This window comes from Symphalangus syndactylus, chromosome 20 (genome assembly GCF_028878055.3).
Source record: "Symphalangus syndactylus isolate Jambi chromosome 20, NHGRI_mSymSyn1-v2.1_pri, whole genome shotgun sequence".
Classification (NCBI taxonomy): domain Eukaryota; kingdom Metazoa; phylum Chordata; class Mammalia; order Primates; family Hylobatidae; genus Symphalangus; species Symphalangus syndactylus.
The window spans coordinates 23,724,319-23,740,424 of NC_072442.2; the positions used below are offsets into that span (position 1 = coordinate 23,724,319).

Consider the following 16,106-nt stretch of genomic DNA (forward strand, 5'->3'; position numbering starts at 1 on the left):
TTTTTTTTTTTGGTAATTTTCTGTAGAGATGGGGTGTTGCTATGTTGCCCAGTCTGGTCTTGAATTCCTGGGCTCAAGTGATTCTCCCTCCTTCGCCTCCCAAAGTATTTGGATTACAGGCATGGGGTACGATGCCCAGCCCAGTGGTTCAGCTTTTAAAATTGGCATTCGTCATCCCCATTCCCATGACACTCACAAGCCCCTTCCTTTCTTTAGTCTTCCAATATAATTATAGGAACCTTTTTGGTTAAACCATTGTTCCATGTTTACATTATTATGATTATGTAAATATCCATAGTTGGGTCACATGGGTACAAGAATTATATTTTCTTTCTTGACAGCTTTTGTTTTTTCTGAAGTTAGTAGCTACTTTTCCCTTTTGTTTAGTTTTCTATTTATCTCCTAGCTAGAAATGAGAAAATACATGTCATAATCCTCAAGCTCTCCTGCAGAACTAAAGATCTTTTCTCCATATATTCAGTTCTGTCAGTATTCCATTGGCTTTGTTTCTTCTTGGAGATACCCCTCCTGGGGGTCTGTGTTCTCTTTCTTCAGTCTGGTGTGATGGTTCTCTAAGACCTTCTGTGCAGTTGTCCTGGGACTTGCCTTTATTGTTATGTTGGCAATTTCCTTTGTCTCTTCTAGGTTTAGTGACTTCCTGTTTTTTGTTTACTCTCTTGGTTTGGTGAACTCTATCTTCTGTTGTCATTTTGAGAAATAATGCAGAGATGGGAAGAAAGTTGAGATCTTATCAGAAAATATATTTTGGTTTCTTATCTGTTGGTATGGTTTGAGTACAGGCTTCTAGATGAAATAGCACTTTATCTCCAAATGTTGAATGCATTGTTCCATTATCTTCTAGATTTAGATCCATACTGTTAAGTAGCAATATAATGTAAGCCACAAATGGGAGCTCATCTGTAATTTTAAATTTCCTAGTATCCACATTAAGATAAGTAAAAAGAAAGATGACATTAAGCATAATAAACTGGGCATGGTGGCTTGCACCTGTAATCCAGCTACTCGGGAGGCTGAGGTGGGAGGATAACTTGAGGCCAGGAGTTTGTGACCACACAGGGCAGCATAGCGAGACCCATAATATAATATAGTTATATTATGCATAATAAGCATAATTTATTATGCTTAAAATTAAGCATAATATATTTTATTTAATTCAATATATCAAAAATATTTTCAACATGACAGTATAAAAATATTGAGCTACTTACATGTTTATGTATATATACATATTTACTATGTCTTTGAAAAATCAGTGGTTTTCTCATTTTATGTTAAGAAAAAATCAGTGGTTTCTTTTGCAGCTTGCCTCAATGTGGACTAGCCACATTTGAAGTACTCAAAGGTCCCATGTGGTTGGTGGATACCGTTTTGGACAGTGTAGGTTCAGAGTATTGCTGATGGCATCCTGATTTTGATCTGTCATGACTGTTGTTTTCCACTGGAAGTTTCTTTATTCCTCTGTCACTTGTTATTTTCCTTTAAAAAAATTGTAGCCCCCCCCAGTGGGTATGAAGTTGTACCTCGTCATGGTTTGGAAGTGCATTTCCCTCATGACTAATGATGTTGAGCATCTTTGCATGTGCTTATTATGTTTTATCTTATGGTTAATATTAATTGGCTTCCTTCCTTCCCTCCCTCCTTCCTTCCTTCCTTCCTTCCTTCCCCCTCTTTTTCTCTTTTCTTCCCTCTGTTGCCCAGGCTGGAGTGTACTCGGCTCACTGCACACTCCCTGCCTCTAGCTCCCATGGTTCCCCTGCCTCGGCCTGCGAGCTGCCTGGGATTGTGGCCACGCGCCACCACCCCTGCCTGGTTTTTTGTCCTTTGGCTGGAGACGGGGTTTCGCCATGTTGGCCAGGCTGGTCTCCAGCTCCTGACCTCGAGTGGTCTGCCCGCCTCGGCCTCCCGAGGTGCTGGGACTGCAGACGGAGTCTCGCTCACTTGGTGCTCGGTGTTGCCCGGGCTGGAGTGCGGTGGTGTGGTCTGGCTCGCTGCAGCCTCCGCCTCCCAGCCGCCTGCCTTGGCCTCCCAGGGTGCTAGGATTGCAGCCTCTGCCCAGCTGCCGTCCCGTCTGGGAGGTGGGGAGTGCCTCTGCCTGGCCGCCCATCGTCTGGGAGGTGAGGAGCACCTCTGCCCGGCCGCCGCCCCATCTGGGAAGTGAGGAGTGTCTCTGCCTGGCCGCCCATCGTCTGGGATGAAGTGAGGAGCGCCTCTGCCTGGCCGCCCCTTCTGGGAAGTGAGGAGCGTCTCTGCCCAGCCGCCCCGTCTGGGAAGTGAGGAGAGCCTCTGCCCGGCCACCCCGTCTGAGATGTGAAGGGCGCCCCTGCCCAGCCACCACCCCTTCTGGGAAGTGAGGAGCGCCTCTGCCCGGCCGCCCCATCTGGGAAGAAGTGAGGAGCGCCTCTGCCCGGCCGCCCCGTCTGGGAAGTGAGGAGTGCCTCTGCCCGGCCGCCTATCGTCTGGGAAGTGAGGAGTGCCTCTGCCCGGCCGCCCCGTCTGGGAAATGAGGAGCGCCTCTGCCCGGCCACCACCCCGTCTGGGAAGTGAGGAACACCTCTGCCCGGCCACCATCCTGTCTGGGAAGTGAGGAGCGTCTCTGCCTGGCTGCCCCGTCTGGAATGTGAGGAGCGCCTCTGCCTGGCCGCCCTGTCTGGGAAGAAGTGAGGAGCGTCTCTGCCCGGCCGCCCCGTCTGGGAAGTGAGGAGAGCCTCTGCCTGGCCGCCCCATCTGGGAAGTGAGCGCCTCTGCCCGGCCGCCCTGTCTGGGATGTGGGGAGCGCCTCTGCCCAGCCGCCCTGTCTGGGAGGTCTACCACGGAGGCCAGACGCAATGTGGGGGCTGGACGTGGTGGCTCACGCCTGTAGTCCCAGCACTCTGGGAGGCCGAGGCGGGTTGATCACTTGAGGCTAGGAGTTCGAGACCAGCCTGGCCAACATGGCGAAACATATGAAAAATACAACAGACAAACCAACCAACCAACCCAGCAACAACAAAACAGGTCTACCCTGGAGTCATACTCTAATTTTTTCTGTTTTCCTTCCTTTCTCATCCTTTATCCCACTTTCTTTCTCTTCCTCTTCCTTCTCCTTCTTCTTTGTCAAATAGAGGATTGAGTTATTATCATTGATCCATACAAAGTCCCTGTCTCATTTATTTTCTTTAATTCCCACCCCCCCATTTCTATTCCCCATCTTCCCATGTGCAACCTTCCTAATATGTTTGATATGCATCTTTTTGTTTGTATTTTTAGAAAATGCTTATTGTTTTGTGTGCAAAAAAATTAATAAAAAAATTAATTGGCTACCAGAGGCTTCTCTCTTGCTTGTGTCTGAGGTCATTTTGCAAAATCCTTGCCTTTAACTGGCTAAATGTACAAACAAAAGTCTAATAATTAAACTTTAGCCCAAAATCCTGAGTATATATATTATACTTTGGTCTATATGGTAACATTATATTCACCTATAGAGGTTGCCATCTACCCCTCTCAACAAAACATGCTGAAACTTGTTTATAAATCATGTATTTGTTAGTGAAGTCAAAGTTTTAATAGAAACTAATAGAGCCCTCTATTTCACTTTCAATTATAAAAGGCTTTACTTTTTCTTTTATGTGGCCATGTATGTTATATTACATGAGGTCTCATTAAAGTGAGAGTATGTACTTCTCTGTATATAAGAAAAGGTAATATTTCTGATTAATTTCTGGCCCAGGAATATTTAGACAGAATGTTTGTGACGTGTACACTTAAGTAATACAATATATTTCATAATTTTGAGTAATTCAGAGTTAGGCTGTCTTCCAGAAGGTCCATAATTAGCAATTTCTTATTATGGTTTAATGTAGAGCTTCCCAACCTTTTCATATCATGGTACACATAAAAAATATTATGGCACACTGGACTAAACAGGTGAAGTTGCTTAAGCCAGTGGTGCATTGCCCTGAGGACTGAAGTAATCAATATATGTATTTCAGCATACCTGTAAACCAGGCTTACTAGTTGGACAACTGGTTTAATGTGATTTTAAAAAAAATGTTTGGTTTGGGTAATTCAGCTACTTAATACTGGATTCTGGCTCTGGAATTACATGCCAGTAGATATATACCAAGATAGATCGGGTAGGTGTATTTGAAAATTGGTACATGCATACTGAACAATATTTTAGTTCACATCTTTTCATTTGCAAGCAACAGAGACCAAGTTCAAATCGGCTTAATTTTTAAAAAGGGAATGTACTGATTTGCATAATGAAAAGCCCAGGGGTGGGCATATTTTAGGCACAGCTAGATCCCGCGGCTCAAGTGTACCTTCCGTGTTCTTTATTTGAAAGCTTTAGTCCTTAAGTGGTTTAGGCTTCTCTCTATACTAGGTGAATTTTTCTGACATTGCTAATTTATTGAATTAGCAATACTTTAGACTAAAACTTTGACCTCTTAATGTCATTGAAATAGAGCTAGGATTCTACTGACACAATTGTGTTATCTTTTTGCATGGGTTGACGCCATGTTAACAATTGGCTGTGGTAGAGCCTTTACGTACTTGCAGGTATATCCACAGACAAGTACAGTAATGCTTTTCCCTGCACTGCTTGTCTGCAGGAGGTGAAGCGAAATCTGCAAGAGTCCTACTCGCTCAAGGCCTGCATACAGGAAAGAAGCAGGGGAAAAGCATTACAAACAGCTTTTGTTCTACAGCATTTTAAAATATAACAGGTAGGTCAGATTTTTGGTCTGTCAGCCTTGACACTATCCCTTGAAAAGTAGGTTATGTCATTGAAATGTACTTAAAATGTGACTGTGATAAAAGTTGTTTTTTTTTTTTTTTTTGAGACGGAGTCTCGCTCTGTCTCACAGGCTGGAGTACAGTGGCGCGATCTTGGCTCACTGCAAGCTCCACCTCTCGGGTTCACACCATTCTCCTGCCTCAGCCTCCCAAGTAGCTGGGACTACAGGTGCCCGCCACCATGCCCGGCTAATTTTTTTATTTTTATTTTTAGTAGAGACGGGATTTCACCGTGTTCACCAGGATGGTCTCGATCTCCTGACCTCGTGATACACCCACCTCGGCCTCCCAAAGTGCTGGGATTACAGGAGTGAGCCACTGTGCCTGGCCGTGATAAAAGTTTTTAAGGTTCTTTTTCTTGGAAAGAAGTTATTTAATAAACTCCCTTAGTGTTATTAGACACTAGCTACTAAAATAGCCTTTTTACTAACTAGAATTATAGCCCAGCTTGAGAGTGGCAGATGTGATAAAAATATACTAAAATTGTTTTTAAAATTTTTACTTTCAAGATTTTTAAAAACTTTATATTCAATCCTGTGGATTAACTCATGTATTTTGCATAATCTAGCCAGGCTCTGAAGCATATTTGTAACTTTAGGGTATAAAAAGAACAAAAGAAAAATTCTACGCCCACCTCCTTATAACTACCAACATACTCATGCAGCCATTTTCATTTTTAGGTATATTGAAAAGTTTGATTCAGTTACAATCGGTGTATAGAATCACAAGAAGATCCATAAGAAACAAGGTGCTGGATTTCTCCATTGTGTTCGTCTTCTTTCCAGTGCCATCAACCACCTCAAAGACACTGGTTGTGAGTAGATATTAGTGCTTTTCAAATTATATATATATGTGTGTGTGTGTGTATGTGTATATGTATGTGTGCATATACATACATGTACTATATATGTATTCTCAAATATATATAAGTAATATATATATTTGAGTATGTTGGTAGGGGTTCACGCATAGCTTCTTATGTATGTCTGAAACATTGGTAAAAATTCCTGGTCTAAATTTATTTTGTAGACTTAAAAAAAAATGAAACGTTTTAAATATGTGAAACTTAGAGCTAAATGAGAGCTGGTGCTTCATTTCCAGTTAATTTAAAAGTTTTAAGAAATGATTGATACCTGGAATGGCAAAAAAAAAAAAAAAAAAAAAAAAAAGGTGCCAGGATGTATATACCTTTTAAAATTTCTTAGTACCCTTTTCTGGTTTTGGTGGATTTGTGGACAAAATGTTTTTATTTAGGTGATTGGAGTCTTTAAGATGGCAGTTAAAGGGCAGTTACCAAGGGATAAGAATGGTATAATATATAAAACTGCTGTGACAAAATTAAAAGTTAAAGATTAAGCATTATTTTGAGTGTACGAAGGCTCTATTAACTACTTAACTGTAGTTCAGTTTATCACCAACCTGGGCGTTTAGAAGATTAGACCAAGATCAAGACATTAGAAGTGGTTTTCATAATGGATTTATAAGGTGACTTAGCATAACCAGGTGACGGTCTTTTGGGTGGATCTTTCCATTGGAACATAAATGGGAATTACTTTTTCAACAGGTTTTTTTTGTGTGTGTTTGTTTCTATAGAATTCTCTTTTATATAATGCAAAAAATACTGTTAGTCTTTGTAATGGGATTTTAGCCCAGATGCATATGCTAAACAAACTCACATAAGAGCTAAAGAAATTAATAAACAAAAAAAGAGTAAATTTAGCATTGAATGTTAAATATATTAAGAGATTGTCTCTTTTAATGTAGTATGATACCACAGCATAGGTATATATTGACCTTGTAAAAAAGAAAAAGGCAGAAAACTGAGCTAGAAGTTCTTAGTCCAAGGTATTTAAAGGCATCTGAGAAGTTCTTGTATTTCTGGGCTGACAGGGTAACCAACAGGAGAGAAAGGACAGTGGGATTGGAAAAAACAAGTTGCACATAAAAATGAACTGTTTTCTTACTCAGCAAATTGAAAAATTGTAGGTCAAATGTCTGACATTACCCCTAGTTCAATTTAGCCAATGTTTATTGAAGACTTAATGTGCTACTGTTCTAAACCCTGGCTGTATAAAGGAGAAAAAGGCATGAACCCTGTCCTCTTGAGAAGGAAGGGCAAAGGCCTGCTGGCAAAGGGAGCATGCCACATTGGAAGGACTGAGTAGGAGAGGAGGAGTTGCTCTGCAGAATCCACTGTATAGCCAACTTAGTAGCACCCATTTATTTTGCAAAGAGAAAAGTGTCTGTATTTTTTATTGGATAACTAGGGACTGTAGTTTAGGGGCATGGATTTTTCTTTGTGTTTCTTGTGACTATTTCATTGTGTTAATTTATTTGACTTTTTTGATGTGCAGTAATATTGAATTTATCAAATATTTATTGAGCACCTACCTGATGCAACGTTCTACCAGGTTGGAGTGGAAAATACAAAGACTAAGATATGGTCTCCTTCTTTTATCAATTCACAAATAAGTAGACAGATGGCATACAGTTGTAAAAGTATTCAGCTATAAGTACTGTAATCAAAGTAAAACCAGCATGCTTTGGGTGACATTGTTCCTTATTGTAACTTTCAGGGTCAGGCCAGTGTTATATCTCTTTTACAGATGAGGCATCTGAGAGAAAAAATGAGTTGCTCCTGAATGAATTAGTGGCAGAACTGATGCAAACCCAGATTCTACAGTTTATTCTTAGCTTCTTATTAATACTTTTTTGTGTGCATGTCATTTGAAATGGTTAGTTAAAAAATAATAATGACAACTAACATTTGTTGACCATTTATGTGCCAGGCACTATTCTGTGAGTTTTGCATAATTATCTGATTTAATCCTTAAAAAATATAAGGATTCACATATTGCCATATATGAGAAAACCAAGGCTCACGGATAAATTCCTTAAGACCAACAACTATTAAGACAGACTAAAGTGGTCTAAAAGTTTTGGAGAGAAAGTGACTGCATGATGGCAATGTAATATACCAGTGTTTCATGGTTTTTGAAATCTGAATTCTTTAAATGATAGGTTTGATTTCTAATGGATTGTGGAAATTTATTGTCACTCTATAAATGTGAGAATCTCTGATACCAACTAATGTTTTCATTGCTTTCTTTGTTGATTTCAAATAGATCAGAGGTTGGATTTATGCAAACTTGGGCCAAAGGACAGTTAGAAGACAGTAGGTAAGTGTGAATTTAAAGTTACATGAATCAAACTGACCTAAAGTCTAAATACCTTTTAAATCAAAGTATGTTAACTGTAGCTTCATAGTGTTGGCCTGAATTAAATGAATCAGGTAAAATGTTACAGTGAATCTAGGATCCAGGTTAACTTAATTTTAAAAACTTTAATGTAAAAAAAAAAAAGTGTGTCGTGAAGAACTGTTGATCCTTTAGGAAATAATTCTTTCAAAGTATCCTAACATAGTAGAGCACTGAGTTCAGACTTTGTAGATGTTATTAAAGTTTACTGAAAATAATTCTCCAACTAGTTTTTTTAGTAAGAAGACAACATTCTATTGAACTTGTTTTAATGTTTAATGCTTTACAGCTTTAAAATCTATGCTAATTGAAAAAAACAGAATGAGCAATGGTAGTGTAACACTGGAAAAAGGGAGAAATTGTTACCTTACTCATGAGGCACTTAGTAGCCTTATATGGTATTTAGGTGTCTTGAATTGACCTGGAGGGAAAGCCTTCATATAAAATTTGCTGAGACCTTTCTTAAGAATTGATAAAGATTTGATCAAGATGCATAGTATGGAAGGACACTGTTCATCTTGGAGGCTTCTTAAATTAAAGAAGAAAAATGTGGCCAGGCATAGTGGCTCATGCCTGTAATCCCAGCACTTTGGGAGGCTGAGGCAGGTGGATCACCTGAGGTCAGGAGTTCAAGACCAGCTTGGCAAGCATGGTGAAACCCCATCTCTACTAAAAATACAAAAAATTTGCCGGGCATAGTGACGAGTACCTGTAATCCCAGCTACTCTGGAGGCTGACGCAGGAGAATCGCTTGAACCCGGGAGGCGGAGGTTGCAGTGAGCCGAGATCACACCATTTCACTCCAGCTGGCTGACAAGAGCAAGCCCCTGTCTCAAAAAAAAAAAGAAAAGAAAAAAGAAAAATCCAATAGGACTGTCACACTTCATGATAAAGCAGAACTTAGAATAAGATTATTTTGTTATGAACCCATCATAGAGGTTTTAATTACTGAAGGTACTTGAAGGACTTCATTTCACAAGGCAGTGAATTGGGTTCATGGAGAACTACCAGGGTAGCCACATAGCAAAGCCCTACTCTGGTTATCCTAGGGAAGTATCTACACCAGCACTCCCCGACCTTTTTGGCACCAGGCACCGGTTTCATGGAAGACAGTTTTTCCATAGACCAGGCTGCAGTGGGGGTGGTTTCAAGATGATTCAAATGCATTACATTTATTGTGCACTTTATTATTATTTACACTGTAATATATAATGAGCTAATTATACAACTCACCATAATGTAGAATCAGTGGGAGCCCTGAGCTTGTTTTCCTGCAACTAGATGGTCCCATCTGTGGGTGATGGGAGACAGTGACAGATCATCAGGCATTAGATTCTCATAAGGAACAGGCAACCTAGATCCCTTGTGTGTGTGGTTCACAGTAGGGTTTGTGTTTCCTATGAGAATCTAATGTCGCCACTGATCTGACAGGAGGCGGAGCTCAGGCGGTAATGCTTACTCACCCGCTACTCACTCCTGCTGTGCGGCCTGGTTCCGAACAGACCCTGGACCAATACCCCATCCATCCATGGCCTGGGAATTGGGGATCCCTGATCTACACTACAGCATTACTGATAATTCCTGTCATCCTTAGATTGAGAAGGGAGCAAAAAAAAAAAAAAAATCTCAAAAATAAATTCAGTCATAACAGTACTTTCACATATAAGTGTTCCTTCTGTATTTGATTTAATTTATGTTACATAATGCTTGCCAACTACTGTCTAGTAGTAACAAAATAGTTTTACTAGGTGTGAATTTGCATTTATATAAATAGCAGACTTTGTTAGACATTAGAAATATACCTACTGGAGGTCAGGTACAGTGGCTCACACCTGTAATCCCAGCACTTTGGGAGGCCAAGGCGGATAGATCACCTGAGGTCAGGAGTTCAAGACCAGCTTGACCAACATGGAGAAACCCCATCTCTACTGAAAATACAAAATTAGCCAGGTGTGGTGGCCCATGCCTGTAATCCCAGCTACTCAGGATGCTGAGGCAGAAGAATCACTTGAACCCAGGAGGCGGAGGTTGCAGTGAGTCGAGATCACACCATTGCACTCCAGCCTGGGCAACAAGAGTGAAACTCTGTCTCAAAAAAAAAAAAAAAGAAGAAAGAAAGAACTATACCTACTGGATGATACTACATAGAAAACAAATGTTTTACTCTTAAATATGTGTATATGTATATATATATATGTATTTATTTAAAGCTCTTGTGTGAATCTGCTATTCATAATAGGACCATTAATAAGAGATAGGGAGGCTGGACTCAAACATTATGATTCTTTAGTTCTGTCATTCAAAAACAGAATGAGTTCCAGTTCTTTCAGAATTAGCCCTCTAACAAATAATTGTAAGTAGGTATATATACTTTTTGGAAAATGGAGAAAAGAACACTAGAGGACTAACTTTAAAAACTGTATTCCCCTCTAGTATTTTTATATACATAAATATTTATATAAAATGTATATATTTATGTCTTTAATTCCAGCAAAGATTAAATTTCTACTTTGCTTTCTTTCACTTACCATAATCATTTTTAGTATTTATAATCTTTGTAATTATCTATATCTATATCTATATCTATATATATTTTTTTTTGAGATGGAGTTTCACTCTTGTTGCCCAGGCTGGAGTACAATGGCGCGATCTTGGCTCACTGCAACCTCCACCTCCCAGGTTCAAGAGATTCTCCTGCCTCAGCCTCTCAAGTAGCTGGGAATAGAGGCATGCGCCACCACTCCTGGCTAATTTTTTTTTTTTTTTTTTTTTTTGTATTTTTAGTAGAGACAAGGTTTCTCCATGTTGGTCAGGCTGGTCTCCAACTCCCAACCTCAGGTAATCTGCCTACCTCAGCCTCCCAAAGTGCTGGGATTACAGGCGTGAGCCACCGTGTCCAGCCGTAATTAATGATTTTTAAAGGATGAAGTATATAGATATATCACAACTTAATAATTAAAAAAATTTTTTTTGCTATTATAACATTGAAACTTGCAAACGTTTTTGTATACTTTGCTTTATTCTTTTTTAGAATCATTGCTGGTACGAAGAAAAAGATCTCCCAAGTTGAGATAATTGATTCAAGGAGTACAAACTTTTTTCCTTGTTTAAAACTGTTATGTCCCAGCCACATTGGGAGGCTGAGGTGGGAGGATCATTTGAGCATGGGAAATCTACTGTATTGTCATTGTTATCACTCGAATGTATACCCTTTCTATGTATTTTTTTAAAAAATGAGATTATACTGAATTTTTAAAAACTGGTTTAAATTTATCATAAACATCTTTTTTTGGCCCATAAATACATTTCTATAGCATTGTTACTTTTTTTTTTCCTACTTTGCATTAAGGCTTGCAAAATCTATAGCACTTTTAATGTTATATGATAGTCCATGGTGGGTATGTAATTCATTTAACCAGTTAATAGCTATGCTATTAACACAGCATTCTGGAAATGTAAATTGAAGCCCATGAAATTCTTTAGCTTTGAATCTTACTATTATTCTAAACAAAGCTAATGAGAAAATACATTGTTTCTACCGTGATTGTATTTTGGTAAGCATTTAACTTATTTTATCTATTTAAAAACTGATTCATATAGTTGTCTAGTACAGTTTTGATAATAATGTTTTGTTTACATTTGCTGAGTAGGTTTTCGTAGTGTTCTGTCCTCTAAATGGGACTTAATGTAAAGGAGCTCTATGTTGAACTGATCTTTCAAAATGTTCACAGAACTGGAAGATTTCAGAATCTTGAGACCCTTCTTTGAATGAAGGGTCATTAGATGTAATAATACTCTTTGTGCTAACCTATTATTTAAGAAGTTGGATTATAGTCAAGTTTGACTGTACCTCTTTCTGTCTTTTGGGAGACTTACTAGAATTAAACAAAATTGGAGCAGCAAAGAAGGACTTCAGTGATGTCAATTAAGCTAACTTTCTCATTATTCAGACGAGGGTTGTCTAAACCTTGTTTATTAAGTGTTTTGTTCAAGTTTACAGTGCTAAACTGGTTACTAGAGCTTGCTCTAGAATTCACATCTCTTTCTTCTTCATTTTTTGTGGTGGTTTTATACTACACTGGATAACGGTGTCCTGTTAAAACTCATGGAATCCAAGGATTGCTCTCTTGCTGGAATACCAGGATGGCCCTCTTGCTAGAATACAGTGTATTTTTTTTTTCTTTTTTTGAGATGGAGTCTTGCTCTTTCACCAGGCTGGAGTGCAGTGGTGCAATTGCAGCTCACTGCAACCTCTGCCTCCCAGGTTCAGGTGATTCCCCTGCCTCAGCCTCCCCAATAGCTGGGACTACAGGCACAGGCCATCATGCCTGGATACTTTTTGTATTTTAGTAGAGATGGGGTTTCACCATGTTGGCCAGGATGGTCTCAATGTCCTGACCTTGTTATCCACCCGCCTCGGCCTCCCAAAGTGCTGGGATTACAGGCGTGAGCCACCATGCCCAGCCCAGTGTATTTTTTAGATGGTGAGATTATCAAGTATTAAACTTAATGTGGACTTTCCAAACTCCTTTGTACATGAATATACTCTTAATATGTTATGCCTCTTAAGTACAGTAGTGACTCTGCTATGCCCCATTACTATGGTAAAGAAGAAATTAGGCTTCTTCCATGAACATGATAAAGTGTAGAAAACTTTAGAATTCTAATATTACTCCTAAAGGGAAATATCTATGGGAAAACAAATTATAAATGTTAGTAGAAACCAAAGAGGTCATTCTAAAGTATTAAAATAAGCTAAGCCAGATGTCTTCTAAAGATAGAAATTTTTGATTATAATAATTCTTTCTAGTTGTATGAATCTTAGTAATATTTCTATCACTTAATAGTAAGTCTTCAGTCCAGAGACGAAATTGGCACAGGAGGAGAAGTTGTGGACTGCAGTCATTTATTTGATAATGGTTTACCAGACAAGTAAGGTAACATCACTGAAATCATTAGAGAAATACATAGATAATATCCTTAAGAGAATAGAAATAAGTTGTGTTTATTGTATATTAAATGGTGTTTATTGTATATTGAATGTAGATTTTCCTTCTAATGGTAAAATTAATGGAAGATCTTGTCACAACAAATATATAAAATAAGTCATAAATTAGATGTGTTAAATTTGGTTATTAAGAGTTTTGACTAGGAGACAAATGAAATTTCTTGACAAATATAACTCTCTTGTAAATATTATCTAGTTAAAAAAAAATTGCTGGATTATTCAAAACAGGCCATGCAAGTGCTAAATTAGAAACATTGCTGTATTTAAGAGGGATGGGATGGATAATTTGTGTGATAGTAATTAAAATAACATAGTAACATTTAATTGAGCATGTATATGTCAGATAATGTTATAAACACTTTATGTACATATCATTTAATTCTCATAGCATATTGGAAGGCAGTATATAGCCATGCTACTGAAATCGGACCACCTGAATTCTAATCCTTACTCTTCTGTGTACTGGCTTTATGACCTTAGTTTATTTAACTTCCATGGGCTTTAGTTTATATTTATTTACAAAACAGTATGAGTGATAATAGTACATACTCCATAAACTGTTGAGAGGATTAAATGAAATAATTCAGGTAAAGCACTTTAGCACAGTGTTTTTCATAAAATAAGTGCTTCATAAATAGCTACTATTATTTCTGTTGCTTCTACTATTTTTATCCTCAAAAACTAAGAGTTACAGAAGTTAAGTAATTTGCCTAAGGCCACATAGTAAGTGGCAGAGCCAAAACACACAAACCTGTCTTGATTCCAAAGTCATGATTTTTATCACTGGTCTCTTTGATACTAGTTCTGACTCTTTTCTGATTTTATTTTTAACATTCGAAGTATTTTTAATTAACATCAATGAGATATAACTTACATGTAATAAATTGCATCCATTTAAGTGTATAAATGGTTAAATTTTAATTCCAATTATTTTTATACAAAATTTTATACCCAGGTTATTATGGCATTTACTCATTTTGTTTGAACTGTTAAAAATCACTATACCTGTTTTTAGATCACTTTAGCTTCCAGATATATGTTAGCTCTTTTATAGATGTGAGGTAGATTATGGTATTTTTGAAAAGGAAATTTAGGGCTGGGCGCAGTGGCTCACGCCTGTAATCCCAGCACTTTGAGAACCCAAGGTGGGCGGATCACGAGGTCAGGAGTTTGAGAACAGCCTCCATGGTGAAACCCCGTCTCTACTTAAAAAGATACAAGAAGCTAGCTGGGCATCTTGGCGCATGCCTGTAGTCGCAGCTACTCGGGAGGCTGAGGCGGGAGCATTGTTTGAAACCGGCAGGCAGAGGTTGCAGTGAGCCGAGATTGCACCACTGCACTCCAGCCTGGGCGACAAAGCGAGACTCTGTCTAAGAAAAAAAAAAAAAAAAAGGAAATTCAGGATAAAATAGCTAATCAATATTGAGAGAGTACCAGCAGTAATAAGACTTATTGTTCTAAACTTGCCATACATTACTGTACTGTAATTGTAATCATGGGGAAAAAAACCCTAGCGTCTCTTTATTTTCCATTTTTTTAGAGCCCTTCAACCTCTGCCAATATCTTCATAAAAATATTAACATTATCCTGGCTAACATGGTGAAACTCCGTCTCTACTAAAAATACAAAAAATTAGCCGGGCGTGGTGGTGGGTGCCTGTAGTCCCAGCTACTCGGGAGGCTGAGGCAGGAGAATGGCGTGAACCCGGGAGGCGGAGCTTGCAGTGAGCCAGGATCGTGCCACTGCACTCCAGCCCAGGAGACAGCGAGACTCCATCTCAAAAAAAAAAAAAAAAAAATATATATATATATATATATATATGTAAACATTATTACATTTCTATAGTCATTTGCCTCTTTTGCATTAAATGAATTATGATAAAGAGCTGATAGAAAGTAGCGGCGTTGGCCAGGCATGGTGGCTCATGCCTGTAATCCCAGCACTTTGGGAGGCTGAGGCAGGAGGATGACGAGGTCAAGAGATCAAGACCATCCTGGCCAACATGGTGAAACCCAGTCTCTACTTAAAATACAAAAATGAGCCGGGTGTGATGGCACACGCCTGTAGTCCCAGCTACTCGGGAGGCTGAGGCAGGAGAATCACTTGAACCTGGGAGGCAGAGGTTGCAGTGAGCCGAGATGGCGCCACTGTACTCCAGCCTGGCAAAAGAGCGAGACTCCGTCTCAAAAAAAAAGCCATCTTGATTTTTTGTTTGTTTGTTTGTTTTTAGACGGAGTTTCACTCTCGTCGCCCAGGCTGGAGTGCAGTGGCATGATCTTTGCTCACTGCAACCTCCGTCTCCCTGGTTTAAGCGATTCTCCAGCCTCAGCCTCCGGAGTAGCTGGGATTACAGGCACGTGCCACCACGCTCAGCTAATTTTTGTATTTTTAGTAGAGACGGGGTTTCACCATGTTAGCCAGGCTGGTCTCGAACTCCTGACCTCAGGGGATCCGCCTACAGTGGCACTCCAAGTACCCACCCAGCCCAGATGCTGCAGATTCCTTTCCCACCTCCTCTGTCCCCCCCACTTGCTCAATCCTGTGCTGTGCATCCTGCTCCGATCTCTCCCCAACACCGCTGACCCCCGAAACGGGAAATGCGAGGACACATCAAGTAGCAAAAATACTAGATTTACAAGAGGAAAGAGGTGCATTGTTCAAAATGGAGATTGCATTGTTGCAGTTTGCAGGCCACACTCGCTCACTGTCTCTCCCCCACCAACCAACCCCTTCTTTTTCCTCTTCAAAAAATTTCTGCCAGTGCAGTGTCTCCACCAGGCAGGATTGAAACTTTGGCAAACACATATCCATTGCATTCATTTTTCTCCCCTTGTTTTGGTGTGGTTTTCTGGAATGAAAGAAGCCTCTTATTTTGCAAACCTCTTTGCATTTCTAATGAGGTTTCTTTCGGATTTTTATTGTATATTTGTTCCTTAAAAGGGAATTAAGGATTTGGACGGATTGTGGCACACAGACACATAGAAAAACATGTTTTCACACCTCTGGCTGTGGTTTTTAAATTGTGTTAAGGAAACGGATCATTT

At 39.4% G+C, this 16,106-nt stretch overlaps 1 long non-coding RNA gene across 3 annotated transcripts in view; it reads left to right on the forward strand.

Moving 5' to 3' along the window:
- LOC129469412 (uncharacterized) overlaps positions 1-16,106 on the forward strand; it is a 59,274-nt gene that overhangs the window by 8,972 nt on the left and 34,196 nt on the right. Inside the window, exons 2-6 of one of the 3 annotated variants that reach the window (XR_010118029.1) lie at positions 1,720-3,015; positions 4,614-4,727; positions 5,478-5,611; positions 7,923-7,976; positions 12,902-12,991. This is a non-coding gene — a long non-coding RNA (uncharacterized lncRNA). The remainder of the gene's footprint in view (positions 1-1,719; positions 3,016-4,613; positions 4,728-5,477; positions 5,612-7,922; positions 7,977-12,901; positions 12,992-16,106) is intronic. The other 2 variants (XR_010118030.1, XR_010118031.1) reach the window with 2 other exon arrangements.